Source organism: Ursus maritimus, unplaced genomic scaffold (assembly GCF_017311325.1).
Source record: "Ursus maritimus isolate PB19 unplaced genomic scaffold, ASM1731132v1 scaffold_18, whole genome shotgun sequence".
NCBI classification, from domain to species: Eukaryota; Metazoa; Chordata; class Mammalia; order Carnivora; family Ursidae; genus Ursus; species Ursus maritimus.
This window is the reverse complement of record NW_024424230.1, coordinates 14,479,545-14,493,545: the sequence shown is the minus strand read 5'-3', so window position 1 is coordinate 14,493,545 and position 14,001 is coordinate 14,479,545.

The window sequence follows — 14,001 nt, the reverse complement described above, 5'->3', positions numbered from 1 at the left end:
TACAGTTGACTAGGGAAGTGTGTGGGGCCTTTGACTTGAATACAGGTATACTCTGCTATCTAGCAATTCAGTTTTTAGAAAGACAAGTCTCATAAGTGAAGTCCAGATGCCCAAGCCTGAAAACTTCTCTTGTTCCTCCTTTTCTCTTAGCTCAGCAACTCTCTACTTGTCCTGGGGTGCCGGTGGACCATAACCCCCAGACTAGTGCTGGGCTCACTTTCTTCTGGGTATGCTAGATAACCTGATGGGCCTCTGGTTGTGTTCTTGCTCTTGCTCTCTGTTCCCTTACAGCTCCTGTGACTGTATAAATGTATTGAGTCTGAGGGCAAGGAATGGGGGGAGGTGTTGAGGTTAACCTGGGAAGTTTCTGCCCCAGTAACACAACTCCAGACCTAATATCCCAGACTGTTTACCACTATCAGATACACAAAAACAAAATACCACCTCTCTTAAACAATTCCCTGGTTTCCAGGCAAATTGAAATATGAATTGTTTCAAAAGGATTCTATGCATGCAAAGTGAATAGCTGTCAACAAAGCTATAATTAAGGAGATGAGATGCTGTCAATACACTTGAAATAATGATTTTCCTTGGAGCAGACACACTGTGTCTTATCTGTTCTCAACCCTCTTCTCATATGGCCTCCCTCCAGGATCATCTAGCGTTTTCTCAATATAATTTAGGAGGGGGAACTCCCTATGTAGCTCTTTAGAGACTTTGAGAAATTCATAGATAACACTCTGCTTCCTTTTCAGACGGACATGTTGCTTTGTTTTCTTAAAATTCATGATGTGTTTTGGACCAATTATTATCAATTGTCCTACCTCCAGTGTTCCATTTATTTAAAGAACCCAATATAGTTTCATTAGCCGATGACTAGAGCAATAAAGATTACCTGCTGGGTGAATGAATAGAGCCCTGTCTTTGCAAATTAGTTTCGCATGTGCTATTTCATGTTTTCAGCACCATCTGCCAACCACCCTTCTTCTGGCTGCAATTGATTTCATACTATTTTGGTCTACTTGGGACATTTTAGATCTCAACAAATGTTTTTAAATGGAAGTATGGACTTTCCCTGCCAATTAAGTCACTTTCCTTACTCGTCCACTCGTAGGAACTGTTTCTACCACAGTCTTGCTCATGTCACTCCCACTTCTTAAGGAAACCACATTTCTCTGGAACCATCTCTGATCCTTTTCGCCAAAAGATGACTCAAAACATCTCTTCCTGGATGAGACCTCAAACAATTAGCCATAGATTTCTCTGCCCACCCCCAAGCTTCTGTTGTTCTCCCTGTACTAATCTACATTTGGGCACCATGCTTGATGGTGTTTCTACCAGTGATGATGGTTGGCTCAGAGGTATATTTTCTCAACTGAGTCATAACTTCTTCAAAACAGAGAGGGGATGTGCTCCTTTTCTATGGCACAGGGTTCCCCACTCCGAATGGTGGGGGCTCATCAACGCCGATGACCTGGTACTTTACCCCTGAAACATTCCTCTGCGTCAGCTCCATGCTGGGACTGTTCTAAGGCTGCCCTCCTGTCAGGGGTCTGACCTATGCAACCACAGAAAGATGAGAACTCCATATTGTCACTGAGATTTCAGGAAAGGAGGGGCTGCAAAGGTGGAAGGAGAGGGGCACAAGAGCACAATTAGAGCTAAGAAAGGAACAAAGGAAGTTAGGAAGGGTGTTGGGAGGGAGCTGTAAAGCATCATTGTGTGGAAAAGGGAGAAAGTTTTCAGCTTTTTAAAAATATGAATAATTACATTTTGTTTGCTCCTTAGAATCTAGGTGTAGCTCTGTGATGTACGGGGGAAAGTAAACTTATTTTTAAAGTGCACGTGGGCTGTGCTTTAAAGGTTGAAGACAGCAGGAGTTGAAATGTATACTCTTTAGGTGTGGCTTCGAGAAACACAGGAATTACCAGAACAACTAACCATGTCTCCATCTCTGAATTCCAGGCACCAGGTGGTATTTTGGCAAATCTGTTCTCTGTGCCCTACCTGCTAAAAAAATCTTCTGTTTGACTTTCCCCATCTGCCTCCTAACAAATCCAGCCCAAATCAAAAACAAACAGTTGGAATTAGGTCCTGGAGATGGCCACTTTTCCAGGGAAACCTAGAGAAGTTCATTTACTGTTAGCAGTTTGAAATACTCATTTTCAAGTTGAACCTAAAACACTGTCATTCTCTGAATATGTCTTCCCAGGTTGAGATGCATGAATATGAGCTATCCAGGAAATAGGCTAATTTAGAGGGAATTTAAGTTCTTAATGAATGTTTCCTACAGATTCCATAATGACTCCATTCTGTTTTTGCCGTGTAAAGAAGTATGCCCTTTTCACTGTTGTTAGCGTGCACGTCTTAGAAATTCACTCCCACACAGTACAATGGCAATTATTTTCCCATGGCTATCTACAGATTCAGCATCTAGAGGCTTTGCACTGAGAATCAGAACATGTTCATTCAAGCCATATCTCTTCAAACCAAGCCTAAAAACCAAACGCAGCAACATCCCAAATTAGGCCAAAGTACTATATAAGACTCCTAAATTGCCATGTGCATATGATAAAACAAAAGAAAGAGAAGAGTAAACAATATTAAAGCTGGATGTTTTGATCAATCCCACAACTGTAGCTTGCCACAATGTAATTTGGCACATAGCTCCATAAACTAACAGCAGCTGAAGATTTAAATGAATGACTAGAGAATCACAGCCGAAGGTGGCGTATTAGTCTATAGGGGTTCCAGGACAAAACAGCACAGATGGGGAGGCTAGAACAACAGAAATGTAGTTTCTCACAGTTCTGGAGGCCGGAAGTACGAGATCAAGCCCTGACAGAGTTGGTGTTTAGGGGAGATGGCCACCTTCTCACTGTGTGCTCACCTGATCTCTTCGTTGTGCATGTGTGGTTGGGAGAGAAAGAGAGGGAGGGGGGGAGGGAGAGAGCTGGTGTCTCTTCTTGTAAGAACAGTAGTCCTATTGGATCAGCGCCCCACCCTGTGACCTCATTTAACCTTAATTACTTCCTTATTCCAAACATAGCCACCCTGGGAGGGTTAGGACTTCAACGTATGAATTCGAGGCAGATAAATACATTTGAGCCATAACAGTGATGTTTCAACCAATAAAACCTATTTATGTATTTGTCACATTTGGATCGACGCAGGCATTAAGGAATCCTGGAATACTGTCTGAATCCACTGGGTAGAAGTGACTTCTATTGGCTACACAGTAGTTGCCAAACCTGAAACTGGATTCTAGGGCCTGTGCCATTGGTCCCGCCAGTACCATGCGGTGCTTCACCTCCCTGGTCACCTGCCACAGTGCCTTAGGTGGCCACTGCATTTCATGGTGTTTGGTAATGTCTGTTGCTGCCTAGTCTTAAGAAATATCAAAAGAATCTAGCGTTTTCTCTCCATTCTACTGGCTTTGTGTTCTATAGCCCTTGTCATTTTTCTTCACATTTCTAGCATGAAATTATTGCTGGTCTCCAAAACTTCCATTTCTTCCAGCAGGACCCCTAACTTTCTGACAAGACCGAATTCCCTTCAATGATCCCCTTGGCTCTAGGACTAGACTCCTGGGTCTCCAGTTGATGTGTCAAGGCAGTTATGCAAATGGGGGGTGAGTTCAAGAAAGAGTCCTTCCTCAGTCAAAAGGAAGCCTGACTGAACTCCCTGTGTGCTGGCAAGAGAAAGGGTGCGGCGTTTACTATCAGCAGGACTTAGGGTAACACGTGCTAGCTGCTAGAACAAAAACACCAAATGTCGGAGCTTTCACATGCTGGTAGTCTAGGCCTCGCTCACATCACAGTTCAACCGGCTATCACACGGTCCTTGTGAGTGCTTTTCCTTCAAGAAATGACTCAGAAATGTACAGATTCCATCTCCTGGGTCTGCTTCATCTGGGGGCAGAAATCTTGCTTGAAATCAGCAGAGAAGGAAAGGCAGAAGGTGTGGCGGGTCTTTCAGGATGTTTTACAGTTAGTCATGAAAATGGGGTAGATCACTTCCAACTGTCCTTCATCTACCAGAACCCTGCCATTGGACCCTAAGCTAACAGCAGGGAGACTGGGAAATGTACTCTTCCTATGTGGCCTGGAAGAAGGAATGGGACTCTTCTGTATGTGAACACAGCTCCCACCCTTTTCTTAACTACTGGGAAGCATCTTGGTGCTTAGATGAACTCACCCAGTTTGGTGGCACTGGGGATGGGGGAAAGGGAGGTTGGGGGGTGGAAGAATACCACATAATTGTCAGTCACTCCACACTTTTTCTGTGACATGAAATGCAAACTCCCCAAAAAGTCTCGGGAGACACAACATAGCAGTACTGTATAATTGTTAAGTGCATTATCTCAGGAACCAGAGAGCCCGAGTATGGCTGCTGCTGGTCCCAGGATCATAACCCACCCCTCTTTCTGTGGATGTGGGTGTCGCTCTCCCCATCTGACCATTAGCTCCTGGAGCACTGGTTAGGGGCTTAACCAACAGACCTTAGAGTCTGATTGGCTTTAGATCACTGTTCCTGACTGTTGCTGATCTAGTTACTTACATCCCTGGACAAGTTACTTCATCGCTCTGAGTAAGTTCACTCTTCTGAAAAGTGAGAGTAATAATGCCAACCTCGAAGGAATTATATTTGATTATCTATATAAAGCATTGTGCACCTTCCCTAACACAGAGGAAACACACAATAAATGGTAACTGCAAATACTATCAGAAGAAGATGGGACCACATGCCTCTTTACTACCTCTAGCCAATAAAAGTAACTGCAAAATCAAAATTTTTTTTTAAAAAAACAACTTTTTAGGTGGTATGAAGATAGCTTAAAATGCAGCAGGCTTGGAATTCTTAAATCTATGTGTAAGTTGTGTGACTTTGGCTAAGTACCTTGATATTTTTCTTTAAAATATATTCCTACTACCCAGGTCATGAGATTGACGTCATGACTATGTGTCTTGAGATAACACACAGAAGCGTCTAGCATGTAACATAGTTAGGTACCGGAAGCAAGTTGAGTATGGGTCACCAAGTTCCTTTCAAGTGGCTCTCCATCCGAAAGTAACATTTCAAACAATGAGAGTGAGAAAATACCATCTTAGAAAGACATGTTTGGAGGGAATAAATGATTGGTTTCAAGCAGATGCTTATTATGGTGATTTTTTGATCTCTGACCTTTATCACCCCCCACTCCCATCTGAGAACAGCTTCTTGATGCCTCTATTCAAATGATAATCACTGTGCAAAAACTCAACGTCTCTCCATTCAGGAGCTTACAGTACACATCTTAATAAACCATAATGAACTGAAGACGTGAAGAATCACTGGATAAACAGGCCTCTCTCTCCAGCTGTCATGTCTGTTTGTGACAGCAACTGGTATTTCATTGTAAAAGATGCTAATTTCAATCTGAGCTTTGGCAGTGTGGAGAGGAGCATAAAAGGAATTCTTGATTATCTCTATCAGGAACTGTGGTCCCTGGGGATATGCTCGGAAACTTCAGATCACATATGGCAAGAGAGCTGTGATAAAATATGCATCAATGAGGCTTCACGATTTATGATAATAAAGAAATGGAAAGTTTTGCCCTCTGTGATAACTGTTTGTGGCTGCTATGTCTCTCTTTTTTCTATTTCTGGAGGCTTTATAAATGACATTTGTTATACTAATTATTATATCATTCTGTACCTGGACCACCATCTCATTTCTTTAACTGTTACTGTCAAATTCCTGGGGGCTTCTCATAACACTGGTTCAACAGTGATGATTTTTTTTTTCCCAACCTAAATTTAAGAAATAATAATTACATTGGCTACTGGACCACATTAGCTGCCTATCAGAGTTAGACAAATACTAATTATTACTTCAACTTAAATATCACTGCTTATTAGCACTGGCCAGGCTACAAGGAGGCCAAAGTTTTCAGAGATGCAAAGCACACATCAGAGGGAGAGACGAGTGGGGAGCCAAATCAGGGTGGCCACTGTCTTTCCTTGGGAATGGGCCATTCTTTATTTTTAAATGATGTTCTTCCTGTTTGGGGAGCAGGGAGTGTTGTAGAGAACTTTCTTATCTTAACTGGTGTGAATACGAGATGATGATGTTTGGGGAGAGTTAACACTCTCACTTGGCAAAATTAAGAGTTAGCAGCTCCAACCCCTCTATTGCTTTACTTTGACCAGTCCTTGAAATCTCAAGATCTGGAAACCAGTTGCTTCCCTATCTTACCAGCACAAAATCTTCAGGTGGCTGAGGACTTACTGACCATTTTACAAGGTATCTGGTTCCGTTCATAGACGCTCTCATGGTAAGAAATTTACTCACTTGATTGATCCAAAATCTGGCTTCATATGTTTGCAACCCTCAGTCCTCTAGTGTTACATGGAATAACACTCATCCCTTTTGTTCAACCGACTCTTCAATTGGATAAAGAAGGCCAGTGTGGTCTCCCAGTTAGCCTCTAATCTGGTCACCCACAACTGCTGCCCATGGTTTCTACTTCATGATGACCCTAGTAATCGCTGTCCCTCACTTCCAGTCACCTCCATGATCTGTGCCCCTACAAAAAGAAGTTGATTTCCAACTTAGAAATATTCATTTAACTGATAAATAAATAAATATAAATAAATAAAAATTAAAAAAATAAAACAAAGTCCGAAGTCTTTAGAGTGGCACTAGCTTTTCCACCGCAAGCTTTCCCTCCCACCGTCTTCCCCTGGTGCAATCCACACCAGTACACATCCTTTTCCATGATCCTATCATTCCCTACGCTGGGCCTTTTCTCCTCTAAATGATGGTCTCTATCTCTCCAAACCTGACTTACTCTTCAAAGCCCACCTGTTTCACAAAACCTTCTCAAATCCATAGGTTGATATTCACTACTCCATCCCCTAGCTTCCCATAAAAGGGACTTTATATTGCAATACCAGCACTAGTGATTCATTTACTTGGTTCCTGTTGGTTTCAACAGGACATTATAAGATCTATAATTGCACAGACAGCCTCACTTGCTTTTGAATACCCTATAGTGTCTACCACAGTGCTTTGCACTTAGTTTAATGTTCATTAAAATTCTGTTCTGTTGAATTAAATGGTCCCTCGCAGGCTCACAACCTATCAAATACCCTTCAACTGCCATTCCCCAGTTTGCCAACCCCAGACCCCACTGAGATCTCCCTTGATCTCAACCCACACCGTCCAGTACTGTAGCCACTAGCCACACATGGCTATTTAATTTTAAACTCACATTAATGAAAGTTAAACAAAATTAAACCTTCAGTTGCTCGACCATCCTAGCTACCTCTCCGGTGCTCTCTGTAGCCACATGTGGCTAGTAACTGCCATACTGGACAGCACAGATATGGAACATTTCCATCACGACAGACAGTTCTATTGGAGAGTGTGGGTCCAGACACTATTCCAACAATAGAAGCACTACCTTCCTTGCTGTGTGATTAGCCACATCACACTCTTGCCAAACAGCATGCAAGCCTCTGGTTAATTAAAATCCCCAGGTCTTCTTAGAATGAACAGCTTTTAAGCTCAACTCCCTTCATATTGTACTTAGACAATTACTTGTGGGGATCTAAAGGTAATTTCCTCTCCACCACACCCCATTAAACCCTAATACATTTTATCTCTTCTATTTTATCTGTCCAGCTTATCAAGATCTTTGGTTTGAATTCTGGCATGCTTTGGGCTATCCTATCCTAGGTTTGAGTTACCTACACATTTTAAGTACTTCTAACTTCACATTAGTTGTTGTTAAAAATGCCACCTGTAAATAGGGGGACTAATGATTTGTCATCCAAAGCAGGACACTTTTCAGAGTGAAATGGAGTGCTATAAAAAACTGTGCTGGGACACAGGCACTAAACTGGGACTCTCCAAGGCATACCAGGGTGGATGGAACTTTGTTCATAAAAGAGCACATCCAGACAATCACTAGAGAGAGTCCTCCCCATTGAGACTGAACTAATATTTTAAAAATCTGTTACTATGTTTACTAAATTTTATCTAATTTCAGACCATAGTTCTCCATTTAATTCATGAAGCTAGCATGAGAAATAAAATATCTTAAGCTCAAATCATCTTACTCTTCTCAGCCTTCAATAAATGCACCAACATGACTTTTTTTCAGAAAAAGAAGAAAACATAATGTAAGTGGAAATAAAATTTATGTATACATTAGATAAATATGAACGGAATAAACAAATTTATGAAATTTGGATATAGTATCTTCCTTGTTGTTATAGAAGGACTCCAGAGGTCCACAGAACCTGCCTTGTATATGATAGGTTAACAATGACTTGAAGCTAGATTTTCAGATTCAAACAAAAGGAAAGAACGGCCATCTTATATATTACATTTTTTTCTGAAAGTGTCTATTTAAAGAAAACCTAAAGCTCACGGTGGTCACTAATAGTACTTTTCGTTCATCTACGGCAAATGGGCCAACAAAATCCTGGTAAAATCCACCAGAGCATGGTGCCCAGATTTTGTAAGACAGTAAAGACAAAAACAAGTGTGGATACTTACAACATGAAGAAGTGGATACCACACTGCCAAACTCCCATAAAGGAAGATAAAGATTTATGTGCAAGTCTGTTTTAGTGGATTTTATGTACAGAAATATGAATAAATTTGGATCCCAAACTGGAAAAAACGTCCCATAAATTAACGTAACTAAAAATCAGACAAAGGTCACAGTGTAAGTTGACGGAGAAAGAAAAGAGCAATACTAGACAGAGAGCAGAAAAGAGGGAGCAAGTCCGGGCCCCCCATAGCCAGCCCTGACCGCACTGTCCAGGCCCTTCTTACCCTTGAGCGTGTTTCCTCATTCACTCAGGAAACTGCTCTTGGCCTTGGGATGCCCCGGGCCGGTGGGAGGAGTGACCCTACCTCTCAAAGTCCACAGGGACAACCTTGAACCCAGGTTCTCTGGCTTGAAAATGCTGCAATGCTACATACAAGTATTGAAAGAAACACTTAGGGCTTCTTATACCCATTGAAAATACAGCTCTCATTTATAATTAAAATGAATGCTTTTTAGAATTGTCACTTATTTCTTGGATCTCCACAATGTGTAGCAAGTGTCTGCAATCCATCTTTCCTACTTTCAAGATATTTTTAGGGCACTATATAGTATTAGAGCACCTACGTCTTTTACTTATTTTTCAACATTTTTCTCATATAGATTATATTTCCTTAAACTCAAAATCAGATATTTGTAATTAGGTGCTTATAAGTAAAATATTATTTCAACAAAATCTTACTTCTATTGAGCTATAATAGAATACTAAAATGAAGATTATGTTATCTCTTAGGAAAATATTTATTTTCCTCTGCAGCCTAGATACGAAAAAAGAACTTTCTAATCATTAGTTTGTGGGTTGAGTATATGTCATCCTTTTATTTTGGTCCTTATTTTAATTCCCAAGCTAATAGCAATTCACAGGCAGTTAAGAAACCCAATTTGATCAATTTTCTAAGTCCCTTGTTTTTCATTAGGACAATCCTTCAGGCTGGTGGCCTTCAATTAGTTTGGTGGACAGCTCTGGCTAATGTTTTAATGATCCTTAGCAAGGGAAACAAAAAAAGAGAAAAAAATAAGGTGGAGGGAGATTTACAATGGTGAGGATAAGCTCGATCAGGCAGGGAGACAGAGTACATAACCACTAATTAACTCTCGTCATTTTAACATCTGGAAGCTAAAAGGAGACACCCAAGTATCCCTGCACTGCTGACAAGTCAGGCCTTGAAGTATGTGCTACAAAAAGTAGCCCCTAATCCTATATTCCCGGACACTAGGAACTTGTCAAACAGCCTAGCTAATAATACTATTACAACATCTAATTTTTGAAGGCGTAACTATACCAAAATACTTGTAGAACAAATGGAAGGAACAATATAATCTCTTGCAACGGCCTTCTAACGGTTCCTTCTGCTTCCATCTTTCCTCTGCTGTCTAATTTACGCACAGCAGACAGAATACTCTCCAAGAACAAACTAAATGGTATCACTCTTTTGCTTAAAAGCCTCTAAAGATTTTCTGTTGCAACTAGAATGAAGTGCAAAAATCTTTACTGTGGCAATAAACACTACATGACGTAGCCCATGACCACTTACACTTTAGCTTCATGACTTAGGAACCCAGTTATAATGGCTTAAACACTAACACTTAAATGAGCAAGAGATGTAAGCACTTTACCCTTAACCAAGTAAGGGGGTTTATTTTTTTCTCACGTAACAAAAAGTCTAGAGATTGGCAGTGCAGGCCTGGTACAGCTGCTCAACAAAATCACTAAGACTCATTAAATCACTAAATCTCTGGCTTCCTGCTCTGCCATCCTTACTACGTAGCTTTTGTCCTCAAAGCTTCCAAATGTCTGCTCTATCTCCAGGCATTACATCTATATTCCAGGCAGGAAGAAAGAGAAACAAAGGATGAAAGTACTACATGCCAGTTGAGTCTGTGACTTTTAATCAGAAAAATAATCATTTTCCCAGGATCCTCACCCAGTAGTCCTTATCTCCTTGTTCAAGACACTATCACAAGTCTATTGCAACCCAAGAAAATTAAGCACTGTGATTTTTTTTACTTCATTTCCTAAACTCTTCACTCCATTCTCCATGCTCCAGCCATCCTAGCCTCTCTATCCCTCGAACACTTCTTCCTCCTTCTTATCCCTTGATCACAGCACTTATGGTTCCTTTTGCCTAACTTCTTTCCTCCAGATGGCTGCATGGGTCATGCCTTCACATCATTCAAGCCTCTGCACGAATGTCAACTCCCGCAGGCTAGTTTATCTGATTCTCTAGGAAACACAGTCCACTTCATCTCCAGTTCCTCCCCATCTCTTATTTTGTTTCACATTTGTTGTGATGGTTTATTTTCTTCGTAGCATGTTTTGGTATTTGAAATATTTTGTTGTTTTTGTTTATGTGCTTATTATTGTTTACCCCCATTAGAATATAACTTCCTGACAGTGAGGTTTTTCCTTCTCTTCTCTCTGTCTTCAATGTCGCCTGGCACAGGGCAGGGGCTGAGTTAAGAGCCTGCTTCTGACTTAATGGATGGATCAATGGTTTTCCTGACCTAGCCCAAATTTTCAACCCTTTTCTTCACTGCATTACTCACTCATCTTTGACTCTGAAATGAGTAATAGTATAATGGTGCTTGATTCTATTTGAATTTTTTAATTACATTTCATGTTTTCTTAAATTTCCGTATCACTTAGTTGGCTTTTGTAAGCATGATTTTCTTGGTCATAAAAATGTGTTTGAGGAAATGATTTCCAATTCTTTGGAATATGCATTGGACTTTTGATTCCCCTATCACTTAGAAGCCTCTGCTTTTAATTATTCTAAATATCTGGCCCATGAACAATTTTTTCACATTTTCTGAGTGACCCTTTCTGTGTTCTAGAGACCATTACTCAAAACTGATCGTGCACTTTTCTCTTTATAAAAGTCCAAGAGCATACATTAAACAATCTCTCAGAAACATCTGTAGCCCCCTTATGAAGTAAACAATCAATTTTTACATTCTCTCAGACAAATCTCTAAATCTTTGAATACACGTATTTTTGAATGTCTGATTTTTGCTTCTGCTTCAGACTTGGTAAATGACTTTAATGTGACTTTCTTGTTCCATCTCTTTTTGCATCCCCTAGAATATATTTTGTAGAGCATTATAGAGGGACTCAATTTTCCTTATCCCAAAGACTTAACATTTATTATTCTCAAAGCTTCTAAAGATTTTCTTTTTCGACGTAGATTTTTCCTTTATATTCATTTGTCCTGCTGCAGGGACAAAAAGCTAGGACAGCAGGGAAAAAAAAAGAAAAGAAAAAGAAAGAAAAAAAAAATGCACCAAGCTTAGAAATCTTTTTCCCTTTCCCTCATGGGCATAAATGAGAACATTTTCACGACCAATCTTCTAAGAACTCATTTTTCTTTTCACTCTAGCTTCATTGAATAAGGGTGGGGATTAGCTGGGTAAAGTAAAGGTAAAAATAGTGCTAAAACTATGTTCTTCTTGAGAAGCCCACGGCATGGTACATTTAAAAAAAAAATCATCGAATTGTCCCATCCTGGGGTTTTTTCCTAAAGAGACAAGAACTTGGATACGCTGTGCAGAGAGTTAAACGTGTGTGAAAACGAAGGCTGGGCCCTATACATGAACCAAAATGGATCTTTCCAGCCGTAGGTCCTAGGAGTCCCTAGTGATCACTCATCATCTATCACCACAGCTATTCCTCCAGCAACCCTGACTTCATGGTAAGGGCTGGGCTGCCCTGTGGATGGCCTGTGTTTAACATCAGGCCCTGGCTCCATCACTGTGCAGTGACAAGAGACAGGCTGCCATCCCTCGAGCAAGGTAAACTCTTTCAGGAGATTATAGAATAATTATTAGCAACATTCTGAAGAGTGGCTGTTCAAATTTTAGGGTGTACCAGAGTCACTGGAGGCGTGTTGAAAATGCAGTCACTTCTTTTATTATGTTCAGTTAGCCACTGTATAGTACATCATTAGTTTTTGATGTAGTGTTCAATGATTCATTAGTTACGTATAACACCCAGTGCACATCACAACACAATCACTTTTTCTCTTTACTCTACTTTTTTTTTAAAAGACTTATTTGTTTATTTTAGTGGGGAGGGGCAGAGGGAGAAGGAGAGAGAAACCCAAGCAGATTCCGCACTGAGTGCGGAGCCCAAGGCAGGGCTCGATCTCCTGACTCTGAGATCACAGCCTGAGCCGAAATCAACAGTCTTAAGCTCAACCGACTGTGCCACCCAGGCGCCCCCTCTTCACTCTACTTTCACTGACTGAATAAGGGTGAAAGCAGGGAACTAATTGGAAGTAAAAATAATGCTAAACTAAGACTCCATATTTGATGGGTGGGGAGTGGAACTTGGGAAACTGCATTTAAAAAAGCTCCCAGGAGATCTTGATTTAAATACCCTGGAGAAGTTTTATGTCTTATTCTTGCCATCTTCATGATAACCTATAGGCAACACTTTGAGAAAAGATACCCCAAACTATTTAATGGGCAAAAGGGAGGGATATGACTCAGACCTTGACAATTAAGCCTGTTCTCCAAAATTGATGAAAACAGACATTAAATTGTTGAACGGAAAAAAACAAACAAAACCCAGCATGGATGTATGAATGAAGGAACGAAAGCCCTTATTCACTAACATTTAAGGAGGGAATACAAAATGAAAGAAACAAGAGGGAGCATGGCTGCAGGCACACTGAAGAAGCTGTTTACAGAAGCCCTGGGTGAGAATCTCTCCCAGGCACTGTACTTTTTATGGGACCCCAAAATTCTCCTACCAAGGAACTCCACCCATCCATCAAACAACAATGTAACAAGCATGCTCTAAAATCATCTTTTCTTGTGTAGCTAGTTTATTGGGAGGCGGAGGTATTACTCAAGAATAAGAACTAAGACCAAGGGGCACCTGGATGGCTAAATAAGAGGGCCGTCTGCTTTCAGCTCAGGTCATGATCTCAGCATCCTGGGATTGAGCCCCAGGTCGGGCTCCCTGTTCAGCTCCACCCACTCCGACTCATGTGCTCACTCTCTCTCAAATAAATAAAATCTTTTTAAGAAAAAAAGAACTAAGACCAAGAAAAGATGAATAAGAGACATCAGAAAAATAAAACCATAGCACTCCTTTAATGATTTAGTATTATTTCTTTAAGATGTATTTATTTATTTAAGAGAGAGAGAAAGAAATCGCACATAAATGGGGGGAGGGGCGGAGGAGGAGAGAGAATCTCAAGCAGACACCACACTGAGTGTGGAGCCCCATGTGAGCCTCAATCTCACGATTCATGAGATCCTGACCTGAGCCGAAACCAAGAGTCGGATGCTTAACTGACTGAGCCACCCAGGCGCCCCGCATTTAGTATTATTTTAATTAACAAATAAGAATCCACGCCTCAATGCACTTGAACTGTTTTTGTTCTTTTGGCTGA